Source organism: Cuculus canorus, chromosome 2 (genome assembly GCF_017976375.1).
Source record: "Cuculus canorus isolate bCucCan1 chromosome 2, bCucCan1.pri, whole genome shotgun sequence".
Lineage (NCBI taxonomy): Eukaryota > Metazoa > Chordata > Aves > Cuculiformes > Cuculidae > Cuculus > Cuculus canorus.
In genome coordinates, this window is record NC_071402.1 from 125,490,454 (window position 1) to 125,509,249 (window position 18,796).

The following is an 18,796-nucleotide window of genomic DNA, read 5'->3' on the forward strand; positions in this document are numbered from 1 at the left end:
TCTACAGCAGAGCCACACATGTGGAGAACTCCAGCTCTTCAGTGTAGTCAATGTCATTTATGCTGCTTGTCCAGCATCTACCAAAAGAGTCTCTGGGCTAGCTGTGCCCACATGATGCCTCCACAAGATAAACCTTCTACAAGCAGCACTTCCTCAGCCACTCCCTCAGACGTCACTGCTTAGGCTTGATCATGATGGATGCAAACATCAGCAGGTGTCTCAAGAAGAGATTTTATTTGAGGAAGGACAGAAATGTAGTAGCATCCTCAAAGAAGAGGAAATTGATTAGAGCACAGGCTTTCCTATGGAAGAGACAAACATAGGTTCTTGTTTGATAAACTTTATTGTACCTCCTGTAATACGCTTCTGTTTATCTTCCCCCTCAAGGCCTGGCAGGAAGTTTGGAAGAACAAAAAAACTCCACAATAAAACTGTTTCTTCCTGTTGTTCTTGCTTCAGAGGCTGCCATGCTAGAAGCAATCCTCCATCTGGGAGAAAAGGCTTTGTCCCTGCTTTCGGAAAGGAAAGGTGGTAGAACTAGCCACAGACATCTCACAAATTGTGCAGGTACAGACTCTGTGCTCCCTCTGTTTTGTGTTTTCTTCTAATTGCTTGGAATTTCTTGGAGGAAATGTTGATTATTGTAAAATTCTCAAGTAAGTAACCTTTAAGTCTTTTGCTGAAGTATCCTCCTGCCAATGGGACAAAGAGGTTTGGCTTAAAAAAGAATGTGTGCAAGGGAAATATTCTCTTGGCTGATTGAAATTTCTGCTGGGAAGAGGATTCTTTTTTTTTTTTCTCTTTTTATGCCTATCTTCACCAAACACTTCTTATTTTCTGTCTAATTGGTGGAAGATTTGTGTGATTTAAAGTGATCCCCAAACGACCAGGTATTGCCTGAGCAAATGGTTCCTTACAAAAAAATCTCTGTGAAGCCTTAATTCTAAACAAAACTAGGGGAAAACCAGGACTGCTCCCTCTTTCTAGATTTAAAGCTGAAATTACAGAGCAGGTGGTAGACTTAAACCTAATAATCCAAGATAATGAACTGCATTTTCACGTTATGTGAACAGGGGAGAAGAAGCCAGCGGATCAGAGAGTGTTTAATTACTAAGAATCCTCACACTTTTTCTCTCACAGACATTTTCAATCTATAACAATATCTAGTCAATTTCTATTTTCTTTTTCTCCTGTTCTGGTTTCATCCTTGAATACTTTTGAAGCAAGAACATATTCAAGTGCCAACCTGAGATATTTTTTTAAGGACAAATGTAAAATAAGGTGTTGAAAAAAATACCCCTTGGCATTGTACTTTATAAAAGCCAAAATAAAAATTAAGGTGATATTATGAAAGGATAAAATACTCTGCTATATGTTATAGACAAATCTTGCTCTGATATTCTGTTAGTACACCAGCATCTTGCTAGATGGGTCGTGACTAAGTGCTGTTTTAAGAAAATAAAATTAAAGAAATCATTAAAAGTGTGTTGTATCTGTTTAAATCAAGGCCCTAGCAATCAGCTTTGGACCCCCAAGGTCACTTGGCCTGTTTGTGATTAAAACAGCAACTTCAGCGCTTGGTATTGTCCTACGGCTGTGGCAGGTCAATGGAAAAATGTTCTTTAAACACCATAAGCATCTGATTGTGCAATACCTAAATCAGTATCATTGATTATTCACAGTGCCGGACCGCTCAAAGCTGTGGAAGTAATTAGGGCTTTTTGTGTGGATTATCCACTGAGAAAAGGTCAAATAACTACAAACAGTGCCAGAAAACAGGAGTCACCAAGGACTTCAGCCTCCGTGATCAGTTAAGAAATGCTAAAGCAGGGTTTGATAATGATGTGCTTATGCCAGGTTCTACAGGATTTGATCATTCTGTCATAGAAATCCAATGAAGCATGAGTGATGGCTACTTTTTCCCTTGAAGCTTGCTTCAGGTCCCTGATGCCCATCAAGCAAGTTTGTCAGTGAAAATTGACTGAGAAGAATTTAAAAGGCAGTTTCTGTTCCAAGGGGAAATGTACATACATATACAAATATATATGTGTGTCTGTAAATGACTGCCCAGTCACTTTACACACATATTTTCTAGTTTAGATCCAAATACTTGTTTTGTTCCACCTTTTATACTCGCTGCCGAAAAACTTGGCTGAACGGCCACGTTGCACTCGCTCACAGATCTTTTACCAGAATACCCCCCAACTCTCCAAATGGGAAGTCTGTACAAAAAACAGCCTTCTGCTAATGACTCTCTCCCTATTGAAATGTGAGAAGCAATAAAAGAAGTCCCTAGTTTTGTAACAGCATTTCCAGCGTTTGCTGAGTTTACAGGGGTACTGCTACTTAGCAACACCTTGTAAATTTAATTGCTAAGCCAGGGTGTACAAAGCATACCAGTTCCATATGGGAGCCATTCCTTACAGACCTTCTTCCCTGGGAGCTCCCAATGTTGTAAATCTCTTCCCCTTCTCCCATCTCCAAATTGCACTAACACTTTGGATGATTAGAGCTGCAGCAGTGATCAACATTTTCTCATAGTCATTCCTTTCCATTGATCATTTAAATGAGGGATTATTCTGTTTTCCCATTTTAGCCCATGGATCAATTGTTTAAAACAATAGATGGAGGTTAGTTCAGAAAATTAGTGCATCAAGTGGAACACATAAAGGCTGTCCTCCTTGCACAGGAGAAAACAACTTTATATTACTTGGGCTGAGGGAAAAAGCCAATGAAAGAGCACACACAACAAAAGAAACTTTAAACAGAAGAGGAAATAGCGGTAGCTAACACTATGCAGATTTGGCCAAGTAAAGGCAGGGTCTTGTAATGCCTGTAGTGAAAACACAGGAAGGGAGAGCAGGATGGCGCTAGACAGATGGAAGTTATAGGGGCAATTCAAAACCCTCTGGCTTCTCCTTCACTGTGTATTTCAAATGTACAATGAACACTCAAGGTTTTTATTTTTAATGGAAATCTTACGGCACTGTCAAGAGAAGTAGAAGACTGACAAATTGTTGACAGGCTGAGCACTTGAGCCATCTTGTAGGACTCAGTGGATAAAGAACATGGAGAGATGGATAGTTCCCCTAGGCTCACCAAGCATCTAAAGGTGGATATTTAGATATTTAGTGTGATTTTAATCCTTAGACTCATGGTTTTGGCAAAAGAAAAGAAATTGTCCTGTAGAGACTGCATTCTTAAAGCTAACAGCGTGGTTTATCTTCTTTAAAATGTCTGCTTAAATATTATTTGGAAAAGCTCTGTGTCATTTTTATCTTACGACTCCCATTGAACGAAAACATTAATGATGTGGAATAAACGTTTAATTACTACAACTTAAGATAGGCCCAGTGCTGTCAGGCAGGATCGAAAACCAAGTGTTATATTTATATAATAAATTCTACAGAGTGATTCACTTACCTTAGTGTTCTTAAATTTGTTATGGTTCTATATTCATCACAATATTAGATATCAGGCCCGTGCATTTTGCAGATTTCTGGAATAATTTTATTTGTTTTTTTTCGTTTGTTTGTTTTTGCTTGTTTGTTTGTTTTCCTTGCTTTCCACTGAGACAAAGCTCAGGTACAAAGCAGGAGTGATGAACAGGCGGAAAGTCATAACAGGCAGTCAGCTACACCTCTTTGCCTCAGAGCAAGCAGCACTGTCACGTCTCAGACATATCACAAAATGGCACTACTGTATGCAGGAGGGTGTCAGCACCTATTTCTGCAGGTATTCAGATGCAGAAAGTTAGATGAGGGGAGCGGAGGCAAAGCATAGAGGCCCCTGATCCACATGCATTTCCTGCAGGAAAGCCAAGACAACAGCGCGGGGCTGAGCTGCCTGGCAGTCCTGCCTGGTGGGCATGGACTGAAGGAAGAGAGGATTTCACACTCCTTCACTGCTCTGTGCTTTGCCTGCACTGTGTCCAAATACTTGGTCAAGCAATGAATATGGCTTAGAGCAGACTTTCCATTCCAGGGTGAGCATGGAAGCTGTTCTGTTCTGCATTTAATCCTGACTGGGATTAGCAGTTTTATCACTATTTTCTATGTAACTGATAGGGAGATTTCACTATGGCCCTTTTATCATCCATATGTAACAAAGATGATTTGAGTTCTGGCAGTTGCCGCTACTTTAGTCAGTAAAAATAGAAGTATTGTTTAACTACCTCATCATATTCTTATTTTATTTCCCACTATGACTCATACAGTAAAACTTTATTGTAACATATTGTAAGTTAAGGTATATAACTCTTCTATCAACAGCTGTATTCTGATTTGTGGTCTAATAAGCTTTCTTGCTGCAGATTTCATGTGTACAGTTGTGTTGAGGTGTAATATATTACTGCAGCATTTTAAAACTCAGAGCAATAAGCTTTCAATTAGCTTAGAAATAAAACATCTAGTTTTCCTTACAATAAATCTTTTGCTAAGCCCTCTACGTTACATGTTCAACAAGGAAATAATACATGTCATTCAGAATAAGGGTTATTGTACACTGCTGAGGGAAACATGAAATTCTGGAGGTTTCATCAGTCCTGTGAAATCTTGCAACATTGTAAGTGTACAAATTAGAAAAGGATGTAATATGTGACTAATGACACCTCTTGGGATATTCTTTGAGTCCATATTTACTGTTATGATCAGTAGGTTCATTTACGCTGCAGGAGTTGAAAAGTAATACTAAAGTAGAGTGAAAACACCTCTGAGTTCATTAGATGTGGTTGTAATTCAAACTCGGAAGGCATTTTTTTTCTTCTCTGTCATTCTTCATATTACTGGAAATATAGTGCTTGAACTCCTAATAAAAGCATTATACATGATCACATATCTACAGTCCCTGCAAAACACGTTTACACCTCCACATCTGCAGCAGTGGCACAGTCTGAGCAGAACCCTAATTCACCCCAGATGTCTCTTTAAAGGAAATACTGTAGTAGGTCTGGCTACTGTTCATGATAATTTCTGAGCATTGCCTTTATTACTTGGAAATAGTTTGATTTTTCAAGTGTCACAGATATCTGCAGTCACTTTATTTTTCTTTTTTTTTTTTCTTCCTGTGGAGGGAAAAACTATACCACGTGTCTAAATATGAATAGTGATTTTGGTAATATTCACCCCTGGAAATGTCAGTTGTTGACTATATATCAGCTCCTATCCATTAGCTGCACTATATAACAAGGATTTCATTATATGCAGTCTCTGTGCAGCAGAGGGCTGAGCACCAGAGCACATGCTTGTGCCAGTATTGTATTGGCTATTGCTTCAAGTGATGTCAGAGCGTGGCGTGTCAGAGCTCTTTATCCACACTTCAGTCAGTATTTCACCGACTCAGAAGTGTGCCAGATGGTTTGCAGTGTTCGGTGATGCTAACTTCGCAGCCAGGTCTGTGGTGAATGAGACTCCATGGAGACTAGTCCGCAAACAATTCTCTCCTTTTCAGATAGGCTGGTGTGGATGAGGGGCTCAGCAGTCATCCCAGCATTGCTGTAAAGAGGGAGACAAGCCAAAAAGAACTGTAGAGATCCACAGTACTAGAAGCACTAAGAAGAGCTGAAAACAAAGCATGCTTCCAGAGAAGCTTTTTCCCAGGTCCAGAGTTCTACAGACATTTCCCTGGTGTAATTTATAACTACACAAACTCTGGCTATGCTAGCCATACTTTGGAGTCTTATCCAAGAGTCCATAAGGACCGTGGTCAAACTATGGCCTTCATAGAGTCATAGAATGGTTGAGGTTGGGAGGAACCTCTGGAGATCATCTAATCCAAAACTCCTGCTCAGAACTGGGTGAGCTGGGGCAGCTTCCTCAATACATTGCCCAGTAGAGTTTTGATTATCTCCAACGATGGAAACTCTGTGACCTCTCTGGTCAACTTGTTCTACTATTTGTTCACCCTGAGCCTTCTTTAAGCTAAATAGTCCCGGCTCACAGCTTTCATTCTCTCGTTTTATGTCAGAGACCCCAGTCCTTCAATAATCTTCACGGCCCTTTGCTGGATTTGCTCCAGGATGCCCTTGTCGCTTCTGTACAGACGAGCCCAGCACTGGACACAGCACTGCCGATGTGGTCTCACCAGTTCTCAGTAGATGGGAATAGTCACCTGCCTTGACCTGGTTATCATCTTCCTAATGCAATCCACAGTGCTGCTGGCTTTCTTTGCTACCAGGGCACGTTACTGACTCATGCTTGGCTTGGTGTCCACAAGGATCCTGAGGACTTCTTATGCAAAGCTGCTTTCTGGATGGTTGGCCTCCAGTCTGTACTTGTGTTATTGGGATTATTCCTCCTCTTGTTGAAGTGCAAGACTTTGCACTTTTGCTTCTGCTGGATCCCTTTGTGCCCAGCAGTTCTACCAGTCCACCTTGCTATCCACTGATCTAGGCTGTACTTCACCAGTTTGTCAGTGAGGATGTTACAGGAGACAGTGCTAAAAGCCTTCTTAAAGTCAAGATAGACCACATTCTTTGCTATTCCCTCATTTATTAAGCCAGTCAACTCATCATAGAAGGCTATCCATGATAACTACTCCCAATCAACTTGTGTTCACAGGTCAGGCTAGACAACGTCTGGTCCAAGATGTCTGGTCCAAGCAGGGGACAATCTGCCATAGGTCATCTTTTCTTGCACCCTCTTACTTCTTTGTGGTACGCTGACATTGCAGGTTTTGGAAAGAAGAAGATAAGGATGGGGGCAACGCAGATGCACTGGTGCACTGGAGCACCTCACCTCTTTCTTCTGAACATAGACAGGCTAAGACAGCATTTACGGTTGTGAGACAGTTTCTGCAGAGAAAAGCTGATATGTGCTATCTGTGACAGAGGCTATTTCTCTACAGTATGCTGTTGTTGGGCTCAAAGCACATCATGCCTGGTAAATCCTCTGCATGAGGTCGAGGTTTTGAAGAAGAAAAGTAGTACAAGGGTGTGGAGCCTGAGGAGTCTGATTGGCGTGGTGGCGTGGGTACTGTTTAGTGGGACATGCGTTGGTAAGGGTGGACTGCTCTTGGCAGTGGCAACCCTGACTTTGGAGTTGTTGAAATGGTGGAGATATAAGCAAGAGGCACTGCAGCTGCTACTCTAAGCTCATCTGGCAACCCTCCCTCCCTCTCTTGGCCCGTAGGCTTCAGCAAGAGTGCTTGCAAATTCACTGGTACTTTTGGCTAAAGTGTTTGAAGATGTGTAACTACTAAATAAATAAGCTCTTATGTCTTGTATGTATGCTATCACAACTGAGCAACTCAAAGACTGATAGTAACATTTTAGTATCTTGGAGATTTTATTTTATTTTATTTTATTTTATTTTATTTTATTTTATTTTATTTTATTTTATTTTATTTTATTTTATTTTATTTTATTTTATTTTATTTTTTCAGTATTGCATCAAGAAAGGACGCAGACGTGAATACTTCCTGAGGGAAAATCACACTGATGTCAACTTGCTGTCAGGTAAGGAAACTGGAAGACTTCTTTCTCATGCTTCCTTTCTTGTATAGTCTATTTAGAAACCGAGTTCTCCAAAATGTACAGAGGGACATCCCACAGTAATGGGAGTGTTTATATGCAAAGCATATGGAAAATTAGTCATTGGTTAAATATGAAGGCTGTGACCTCTTTGACACCCAGAGAAAGGGAAGTTACAATATGTATTTAAAGCACATAGCATATTTTTTAATCTTTCCAGCCTCATTTTCAGCCTTCTTCTCCCATAGTGCCCAGTCAGGCAGCTATGCAGGGCACTTGCTAAAAGAAAGCACTTGATGTCTTAATGGACAGTTCAAATTTTGTGGAAAATAATTCAAATAATTCTTCACTGTTCATCTTCTAATTTGAAAAACCACAGATGTGAAAAAAAATAAATTAATGTCCCATTAACAAACACCAGATTGAAACCTTTCCGAGTGGATAAAAAAGTGAACATGATTGCACCAAAGTATAATGGAAGCAGCTCTTCTTTTTTTTCTTTTGTAGTGTAATACCTCTCATATAGGTATTTTTAAAGTAAGGTAAGGCTCATGCTCTGAATTTCACAGAATACAATCCTGTGGGGGAAGACAGGGATAGGAAACAATCAGGGAGAGAGGTTGAGCTGACAGTGCAGTTTCTTTGCAGTGACAACCACATGTATTCATAAATATTTTACAAGCGTAGCTTTCAGTCTAGTAAATTTAACTGCCACTTTAATGCAGCTTGCAAGTTTATAACCTGGACATTTGCGCATTGTGAATGTCCAGTATTCTACAGATGATGACAGTAAAAGGTATATATTTTGAAGGCTTTTCTCCTTTAGAATGCTTTCTAACTCTAAGACTCTTGTGTTATACAGCACCTGTGCTTCTTGTATAATACCACAATTTATCAATCACTAACTCCATTGAAAGGTGTCACAAATATTCTGTTCATGACATACTCTATGCTATCCATGAACGGAGCAGTCTTTTCATGTCCAAGAGCACCACAGAGTCATCTCAAGAGAGCTGCAGAAAAAGTTGCATGTTTTTAACATTCAGTGCATTTTATTAACACACAGAGGTTCTAAAATGAAAATGATGAAAAGAAATGTTGTAATCAGAACTGATTATGAACGAAATGATTGCAGCTGACATTCGGAAATGTTATCAAGGTCACAAATACCATTACTCAGCATTAAGACTGCTTCCTGTAAGTCAGTGTTACAATTAGTGGTCTTTTGGAGAGCTGAAATAAAGTTCAGCAAATGGTGTGGATCTTTCCACTTATTTGGACAAAACAGGGAGAGAATGACAAATGGTATCCTAAAAGGAAGATGACATTGTTGAAGGGCATATCAGAAACTAAAAAACCTAGAGGGTCTAGAAATGTGTGGGGAGAAAAAGCCACATATACTGGACTTGGTGAGCGCAAACACCATGATGACCCTATAGAGCAGAGGTGTTTTGTATCAAATTTCTTTACCTAGCTTCTGGACTCTGACATTATAATGACAGAAATAAAGAAAAAGTCAACGGGAAAACAATAAAAAGTAAGGAAGAACTTTCTTCTGGAAATTTCTAATCTGTTGTGAAATCTAATTTGCCTTGATCCTATTGAAACTTCTTTTAATCTTTCACAAGAATTACACCCTTGGCTGCAAACCAGACCCATCCAACTAGCTGTCATGTCATGAGAGCATTAAGCCTGTGGCAGAGGCTGTGGTTTGATTCAGCTTGTCTCCCCTGCAGCTTCTTCTGATGGCAGTTCTGTACAGCTCTTGATGAGAACATCTTTGGCATATTCCTCAAGCAAAGCCAATGATAGACACTTCAAGCACAGCAATCATCCCCAGTTCAGGTATGCACTATACGCATTTCCCTCTACAAGCTAAGGTGAATTTATCCCCGTGGACAAATACTGGACAAAAAAGCTGTCTACCAGTCCAGTTGATGGCTGCTTCCTTGACTGTTTTCTGCCAGAGTTCAATCCAGTTGATACGCACCAATCTGATTAATTCTTGTAGTAGGCAGCAACGTGGTGCTTCTTAGGTGAAATTATACTTCTCGGTGAAATGAACTACACACTCAAAATTATTTTTTTGTTGTCTTTTGCATGCACTCACCGTAATCCCTTGCAGACAGTTACAACCAAAATCACTCTGAATTTGCTCTTCTAGATGACTTTGGTCTGAAGAATAAGAACCCTACGAAATGTAGATACTTCTGTCCATTGTTTCTAACAAAAGGGATAAGAGCGTTCAAGTGCTTGTTGCAGAAACTCTGGAAAACCGCTTTAGAACTGATTGAATCAATTTCCCTTTGCCTTGTTACATCCGACCTGAACAATTTCAGAGCTCAAGCCAAGTAACTGCAATCCATGATTCTGACATTACATCCATACATGTCTCACTTTTTCTCTCTGGTCCAAAAGATCTGCTGCACATCCCACAGGGCTCAGCTTTCCAAGCTAGAGATGAACCACCTGAAAGGGCATAATGTTGGAACATGAAATTCAACGTTTCTCCATAAGAGTTCCCAAACTACTTCACTTTCTCACTCTGCATTGCATGCTTTTGTGCTTAATTTTTTGTCTTCTAGGTGTAAGAACAAAAGATTGTTCAATTTCTTTAGTGCTTGGTGTCTTATAAGTGCAATAGAATAAAGATGCAAGGAAGCTCCGAGTCTCCCACTAGGTTTTCCATTTATGCATAGGTATGTCAAATATTCCCTAAGTGGGTTGATGAGTTTAAAAAGCAAAATGGCCAAGAAGCAGATAACATATTATAATACACCTCATCATCTTATATGCCCAAACTTGCAAAATGTAGACTTCTCAGTGCCTATGATTCCTGCAAAAATTTCTTCTGTTGCTTAAATGAATATGAAAATATTGCATCTGTACTTTACTGTCAGCCTCCAGCTTTCAAAGTAGGTCTCACTTCTTTCAAATGTTCCAGGAGGTGGGAAGAAAGATTGTTTGCACCTATACCAGGACTCCCCCCGCTGCTGCTACAACTCTTAATTTTTTCTAAAACATCTTTGAAAACCTTTCTGGGTTTGATTTATTTTTCATCCCAGTTTCTGATAGATACAGGCAATAAGCAATATGCCCTCTGCTTGCTCCTTTCCAATCTTGTATGCACAGTTATTAATCTTCATAATGTTTCTCAGACAGGTCTTTGTTCCCTAATGACTCCAGGCACACCTTTGGGCATATTAGTAGGCAAAAACCCGGGTGTTTTTAAGGACAGATTTCCCACAGTTTGGTTTATGAAGCAAGTTCTGAATGTTTACTTAGGCACTCATTCAAATTTGGACCTAGGTTTTTAAAGGTAGCCTTCAGTGTTGCATGGTTTTTGACTTTTTTAGATGTATTTTGCGCACTTAAGACCCTAAGTTTTGTTATAAGTCAATGTCATTGAAGTTATCCGCGTCCATTTTTAAAGTGGGCCTTCCCTCTGTCAATCATTTAAGCTTATGATATGGAGTGTATCAATGCCCAAATCCTTTTAAAAATGCCATAGAAATTGCACAGAACTTAGACTACTACATGCCATGTTGCCAGTTTCTGGAGTTCTAATATTTTTATTTCAGAAAAATGAATAAAAAGAAACTATACTTAATGTATTATAGTTTCATCCTACTGAATGTGCATTATAACCAAAGCCATAAAATTTAGAGTAAGATGTGTTAGTAAAATCCCAGATATCAGATGACCATTGCACAAAGTCAGCTGGTTGATTCTATGAATCGGTTCTTCCTCTGAAGTACAAAATAACTGCTAAAGACAATGAAAACTGTATCTGGTTATTTGAGGTGGTTCAATATGAGATGAACAGTCCTCTGTTAGACAAGAGTTGTATGGCATTTATTTAAAGAAGATCAAATGAGTGAAGAACAATTGCCACAGGAACAAATGCTGTAAGTTTTGCTTCAAAATAATGGTTTTGCATCTACAAGTATAAGTTGTGCTAAATAAAAACCAGATTTGGGCAAGATTTTGAAACACAGGTTCTTTTAACTCTACTTAAGCTATAATATGGCATGCTGGGGTTTCAGCAATACAGAACATACTGTACAGATCCAGACAACGCTCTTCTATACAGGGGACTCTGGTCTTAGTGATTCAAAAAGGCGTGACCACAAAATTAAAATTTCACATTTTAAAAAGTGCTTTAAAGTTTTACTTTCTGTTTTTTTTTTTTTTTTTTTTTTTTTTTTTTTTTTTTGTATTAATCATAAGCCACAGAACAGGCAGGGGAAAATAACACAGAAACATTATTTGCATGTAGGCAATGAATCACACTTACAGAAAGTATTAGCTTGTATACATAGAATTTTGAAACTATCATTGATGATGATTTATTGCCCTTAAAACTGCATAAGGACAGTGTCTTAAGACATAATGGTTTGGGATTTCCTTTGCCCAAGAAAGATAAAAATCACCCTAAATAGTTCCATTTTTTTTTCAAAAAACCTACTACAGTATTTGTTGCATTTCACAAGCAAAATGAAACAGATTTTACAAAAATAATAACATACTTTGATGGAATATTTCCACGTGTCCTGTGACTGAGTAAAGTCTGTGCCATGAACTCAGTGATCAGTCTTGCCCAGCAGACTGCAGCTTCCCAGCTACTTTGACGTGAGTGTTCCCTCTCAAAAGCTAAAAAGCTAAAATGCACCACTAACTGTCTAAGTTATTATTTCGAGCACTTTAAATCAGGAACTAATTTTAGCAATGCAAAATGTCATTAGGATTTGTTTTACTTGGAAAGATCATAAGGCCAAAAGGTAGAACCTATACATTAAAAAAATATAGATCTCCCAGGTTTGAGAAGTGCATGATGGGAATATGTGAGCAGTGCTTGCAGGATGAAGAGAAGAAACTTAATAACTTTAAAAAAACTAGTTAAAACCTCAGCAATTCTTTAATTAACTTGTATGAAACAAAGTGTTTCCTAGTTGCCATTCAACACTTCGTTGGAAATAAGGTGCAGAATTCTCCAGGTAAAGGGGGACTCTCTGCCATTGTTCTAAGTCCCCTTTGCAGGGAAGCAGTCACAAAGAACAAAGAAGGCAATTAAAATCTCATTATATTATCTCAAACTCTGTGAGAGGCCATTCCAAAAAGCAGTTTTGCATAGCTGCTAGTTCACTTTGTTTCTGTTTTTCCTTCTGATCATCTAGTTGGGCTCCAGCATCAGAATAGAGTAAATGCTGCAGATATGATCATATTTCTTAGATACTGCTATTTATATGCATACTGTGTTGTCTTATTACTGGTAGATATAACTTCTTGATTAGCTAGTAGGAAAAAAGAAAAAAGCCAGTATTATTCCTTAGTCCTATTAATTAGAATAAAGGAATGAATTAGTCAAATTTATTAAAGTCTTAACCTCCACAAGAAAGCTTTCTTTCACTATGCTTCATCTGAATATAATTCATTGGACAGTATATTAAGCAAATTAATATTTGGAAAGAGTTTTATAATTTTCAGACTAACTCTCTCAACTTCCATCATCATCAAGGTGTGATGCCCTCAGTAGAAGCAAGGAAATAGCTGCTCCATGGACTTTATTTTATAATTAACAATTAACTTTTTCACCTCCCCATTCCCGGAAGTGGAATAACACTTCTGTTACCTTTCAGAGTTTATCTTATTGCTTTAGGTATGCTTCCATTGAAAAGGCTTTTCTCTTGCGAGCCAGAAGATGGTCAGCTAGGCAGTTTAGGCCAAGACAGACTGTATCTCATTCAAGAAAATATACTAGATCAAACTCAATATTTAAGGTTTCCTATTAATATTTAGATACTACCTATTTCTTTATTAATTATTAGTTATGCTACCACGTCCTTTTCCTCCATCCTTTATTACTGAATAGTCTTCTGCCTTCTGGTTTGCAAGGGAGAAGATGTACTCATGAAGAAAGCTTGTATATGGAAAACACTGCTGAGCAATTTCTTGGGATGCAGTCTTTGTTGCACTTACCGAAATGCCGAGCCTCCTATTGCCTCAATAATTTTCAGCAGTTCACTTTATTAGGCTCCACCTGTGAAGTGAAAAGGAATACGATTATTGAAGAAAGCTTGCTTTTACTTGACAGGTTTCAAGTACCAGATCTAATTATCATGCCATAAACTGACAATTTCAAAGGATAATCTTCTGATAAATACTGTGTTAAAGCCAAGACATTAAATGCATTTTCTCATTATGGCAACTGGAATGGAAACAATATTTTCCTTGCCATGGGCACATTAGAACATGGTCAGGCAGAAGCTGTAACAAAAACAGGTAGCAATTGTATTATAATTAAAGATAACACATTCAGCTTCAAACATGGAACTGGACAGCAATTCTTGCAGGCAGCTACTATCCACGATGTGTAATTTTAACAGAGACATCCAAGAATACAGTGTCCCTGGTGCTCTGGATTTGTTTGCACATGTCTAGGTATGTACATAATACTGTCTTTGAACATTTTTGGTTTCAAACTCATTAGAAACAAGCAAATTTTCACAGACATTTAAATTATTCAAAAGTTTATGAGAATATAAAGATTAACAGGAAAGGAGATTCCATAAATTCTGGACAAAGAAAAGGCTGAAATGTGAGTTCAAAAGTTGTAAGACCTAAGAGAATCCACACTGGAGACAGCAGAATCTTTTGTATGTGCCATCTTGTGAACGAACCTCCTCGGAGCTTCCAGTCAACCACAAGATAAACCATCTGGTTTCAGTAGATCTGGTGCTCATGAAAATACTAATTTAGAAAGAATGTGATATATTCTGTAAAATAATAGATCAAAGTTATCTACCTGCTTGCTCTCCCACACACTCGCAAGATCCACATGATCTGGAGTCCCTTGCTTGGTAGCCTCCTGTGTCGAGAGGGGCTACTGGGCTGGCAGGACTTCCCATGTCCCTCAGAGAGGGTTTTGCAAGCGATACACAATAACAGGGATATTCCCTGCAGTGAAAGCAAATAATCTTATCTCCTCAGCTGTCCTTTTTGATTTAGGAACATCCAGAAGTGAATGCCCAGCTTGACACCATTACTTATTCTCCGTTATATAAAGCTGATAGCTAGAACTAGAAAGCTGTGTGATAAAAGCACTATGCCTACCAGTATGCCATCCCCACCACCTTCAGACAAATACAAGGCATGAAACATGACAAAAATGTGCAGATCAGATTCTCCTCCTACTGTCCTGCTTTCAGATAAACAATCTACTGAAGATTTTACTTTGTTAGTGTCACACAACTGAAAGAAACATATAAATGGAGGACACAGATTGAGAGAAAAAGGGTAATCTTCTGAGCAATACAGTCTTCATATCTGTAGGTCATGAAGCCATAACACATGAAATGAACAAATCTTGCCACAGCCTTCCTGATGTATAGGTGATATAGTCTGAATCTTCTCTGATTATTCTTACGTTATTATTCTTATGTTACTGAACCTTTTAAACAGAAAGTTAGTGATTCAAAGGACTACAGGTGAATACGGTCTCTCCCACTTCATTTCTGCTCTCCAAGTGAGCCGATTTTGCTGAAAAAGGAGTGAAGGACTTGCCTGCAGGGTTTTTCACCCCAAGGTATAGGTTGTTGTGCAGGACTGTGCTGAGAAGCATTGGTGTATTGCATTTATTTAAGACTGTGATACTACTCTAGTACTGTTGTTATCTCTGACTCTCAACCTGTTCACACCACTATGGGATGCATCTCTTGATGCATCTCTGTGAAACAATATACACATCTGTGAACTCGGGTTAACATGTAACTCACAGAGGTATTTCAGTTTACTCATATTGTTGGCCAGGAAAGATCTATTTGGTAATTTTGGGAAAGCATCCATATCTCTTTAACCACAGAGCACTCACACGTGTCAATTTTTACATTCGGAGCCATGCCCCATCAGGACAAGAATGTGAAAATTAATTCAGATGACATGCTGTTGGTATGGTGCAAATAAACAGTGTTGTGACATATCTCAAAGGCATTTGCGCAACTGCAAGGTGCAGGTGTTTCCAAGAATCCCTGGCATGGCTTATGAATGCTGGAGTATTTAGCTTCAGGCTTCCTGGCTAGAATACACTCCTAGCACTATCTCAAGAAATTAAACATATCAGCTCATAGAATAATTCCTAAACCTTACTATATCAGGCAGAGATCACTTTCTGAAGAAGCTACTGATAACTAGAGAGTAGAAAGAAGAATCCTAAGAGAATGTGGTTGTATATATGGAGAGGAACTGCCGATCTTATATACCTGAGACAACCAGACCCTTTGGATCAAGTCTCTATAGTAAGCTGGCAATGCTTTGAAATAGACGATTCTTTTCCTGTCACTTGCAGTTGCCATGAATTTACTGGAAGCACTGACTCATGCTTAATTAGTGGTGCCTTGGGTTATTTTGATATTGGTTTTCAGCGTTTATCGTATCTGCTATTTTGAAGGCATGTATTATTCTTCAGAATATTTCATTGTAATCTGGCACAATGATTTTTCTGTAAGATATTTAAAACTGAATAAACTATCTTTCCAATATCTTGTTTTGATTTAATTCCAAGCAGACAAATCTATGGTTGATAAGCTTTCTTCATATAAGTCAGTTAATCAAGTAATGGATCGGTTATTAACTAATACATGGAGTTGGCTCCACACCTAAACGTGTCAAAGATATGAAATGATATCTAATAGAATGATCGCACAGCTTTCCGTCTCTAAACAGAAAGCAACACTTTCTCTGTCTGTAAGGAGAGCAGGAAAGTGTTAATGCTTTAAATCCCTGACAAATCTCAGTGGAAAACATCTTTGCTTGTAGTGTTTGCTCACCACATGGTGCATTCTTCAGAAGGTGCTAAATCAGCAAAACTGCTGAATTTGAAATATTGGGAACATTCATCTGCCTCTGAATTCAGTTAAGCTATGTGTAAAGATCCTGAATAGAATCTGATGGTGTAACAGCAATGTGGAATTGCATATTAAACATACCTAACCTGTCATTAAAAACCTCTAATTACAGCCATCAGATGAGTCCCTGTGCTGCTACTTGTCATGCTATATCTATGTATCATTTTAATGGGAGAAGATAGTATTTCTGATTATGTCGCTTAATGTACAATATATGAAAGTTATGGCCCTGAACCTGTTCCCATGGAGGTCAATGACCGTTTTGCCATTGTCTTCAATTAGAGCAGGATGTGGTTTTATGACACTAGGGTTTCATTTGCATTAATTAATTTACTTAGTAGGTAATGAAAAACTTGAAAAAACAGCCCTCTGGCTCATGAGTTTGGCACTGTATTTGATACTTTCATTAGAAATAATTGCATTGATAAACTTTTGAGCAAAAGTGGGTAAGACAGAGGAGTGTATTAGCAAAATCAAGCTCACCAGCAGCTGACTGGGAAGCCCTGAGACTGTCTTCCATGCCCGAGCCTTGTTTTGTTTCATTTGTCAGTGATTAGGTCTAGGATGTTGAATCTTTAAAGCTTAGCAGTGTAAGATAAAAGCATAACAGTTTCATACTTTGTGTATTTATATGCATTACACATCATGGAGACATTTGCTCAGCAGACACTACAGAACTCACAGCTGGTTTTCAGGTCAGCAGCCTCACACGGAATGGAAAGGATAAATGTGTGATGAGATTGAGGTGGTTCTTCACATGATGATTGAGGCCAGGAGCTACCTTTGTGCAAAGATCCATATAGATATTACTGAATGCAAACACAATCCTGTGGAAAGAGTCTTAAACAGGATGCTTTGATTTCTTAAATTACATGTAACATATCAGTCTCCTTTTAACTTTTTTATCTCTTTAGCTGTTAACGGCATCGGTTATGTTAGCATCAGGCTCATGCCTGGGAAAGAAAGAAGTTGCAAAACCAGTGACGGAGGCAGTTCTGCCAAGCTAGAATGAATGCACTGTGCCAGCTGGTGGGAATGTAGGTTAGTCCCAAAATGCACAGTCTGGGAATAAAGAATTAATAAGAAGTCTATATATAACACCTTTCACAGAAAGGACCGGAATCAAATGATCTTCCAGTGAGCCACTGACAGCCAAAAGATTTCACAGTGGCTTGCCAGAGGGGCGGTATGACCCAGCAATGGATGTACTTGCTTGGGATTTCTGTGATCTGATTGATTTCCACATCCTGCCACATACTTCCCCTGTCATCCTGGCAAAGTCACTTCTCCTCTTGGGTGCTGCTTCTACAGCCTGTAGGTAATAAGTCCTCGCTACCTTGTAAAGCTTCTGTTTTGGTTTTAGAGGTGCTTAGTTACCCAAGTGTTGGGAGCTATAAAGTTCCAAGATCAATTGAAAACCCGTCAGTCAGAATTTGAAAACCCATCAGTCTCTGTATCCAGAGCTTTTTATTAAATTAAGAAGAAAAGAAAAGTGAGACAATATTGGCTTGGGGTCTGCTTGCCCCCTTTAGCATACTGCTATGATTGTCTTGGAATACTTTTAGTCGAGCACACCGTAGTTTATGGACATTATTGTAGAAATACTTGCTGAGAAAAGCTATTTTATTAATTGAGTAGTCTCACTGTAAACCATGTGATATCCCAGAAGACACTTTATAAATAAAGTGTATTTGCATCAGGAGTTTTTCAAGGTTCTCTACTTTACAAAATAATAATTCACAGCTTAAACCAAATCCATCGAGGTGAAGTTTATCAGTTGAGCACTTTAATAAAATCAAATCAAATGCAATTTCTAGTGGACAATAAATGCTTCTTATTTGGCATGATATTTTACATACTAAGTATCACTTTAAAGAAGGTAATTGATGATGTTCTTGTAGAGAAAAAGGGTTTGCATGGCAAGAAATAAGCCTATACATTTGCCTCACTTAGACCAGTCCTTTCTATGTGAACTTGAGATTTTCACCTATGCTTCCCAGAAACAATGTTAAATTCAGATAACAAGAACAGCTATTTAATTTGAAATTATATTACACATTCCAGCTTTGTTGCTGTTTGTGGCTATCACGTAAGATTAGCAGAAAAAAAAAAAAAAAAAGCTAGGAATGCTCTAAGGAAAAACAATGAGTTAAGCAATTTAAGACAAAAATATATTCGAGCTCGTATAAAAAGAAAGATGGAGTGTTAATGCCTATGCATATGATGTAACATTTACTTGTTACTTAGACTATAATTTGTCATATTTTCATTTTTTTTCAGGCTGATGGAAACATGCCTGTAAAGTGCACTTCGACTTTTTAAAAGTAAAAATAACATAACAGTTCCTTATAACTCTTTTAACTCTTAGCTTATGACTTCACTAACGTCTAGTGGAAAGTTCTCAGTGTGTCTCTTCGAGAAATGC

At 38.5% G+C, this 18,796-nt stretch overlaps 1 long non-coding RNA gene across 1 annotated transcript; it reads left to right on the forward strand.

The window, feature by feature from the left end:
• The first annotated feature begins 453 nt into the window (after window positions 1-453).
• On the forward strand, window positions 454-18,394 carry LOC128851518 (uncharacterized). The gene is made up of 4 exons (XR_008448886.1): window positions 454-567; window positions 7,381-7,453; window positions 9,205-9,313; window positions 13,364-18,394. It is a non-coding gene; the product is annotated as an uncharacterized LOC128851518 (long non-coding RNA).
• Window positions 18,395-18,796: the final 402 nt, after the last annotated feature.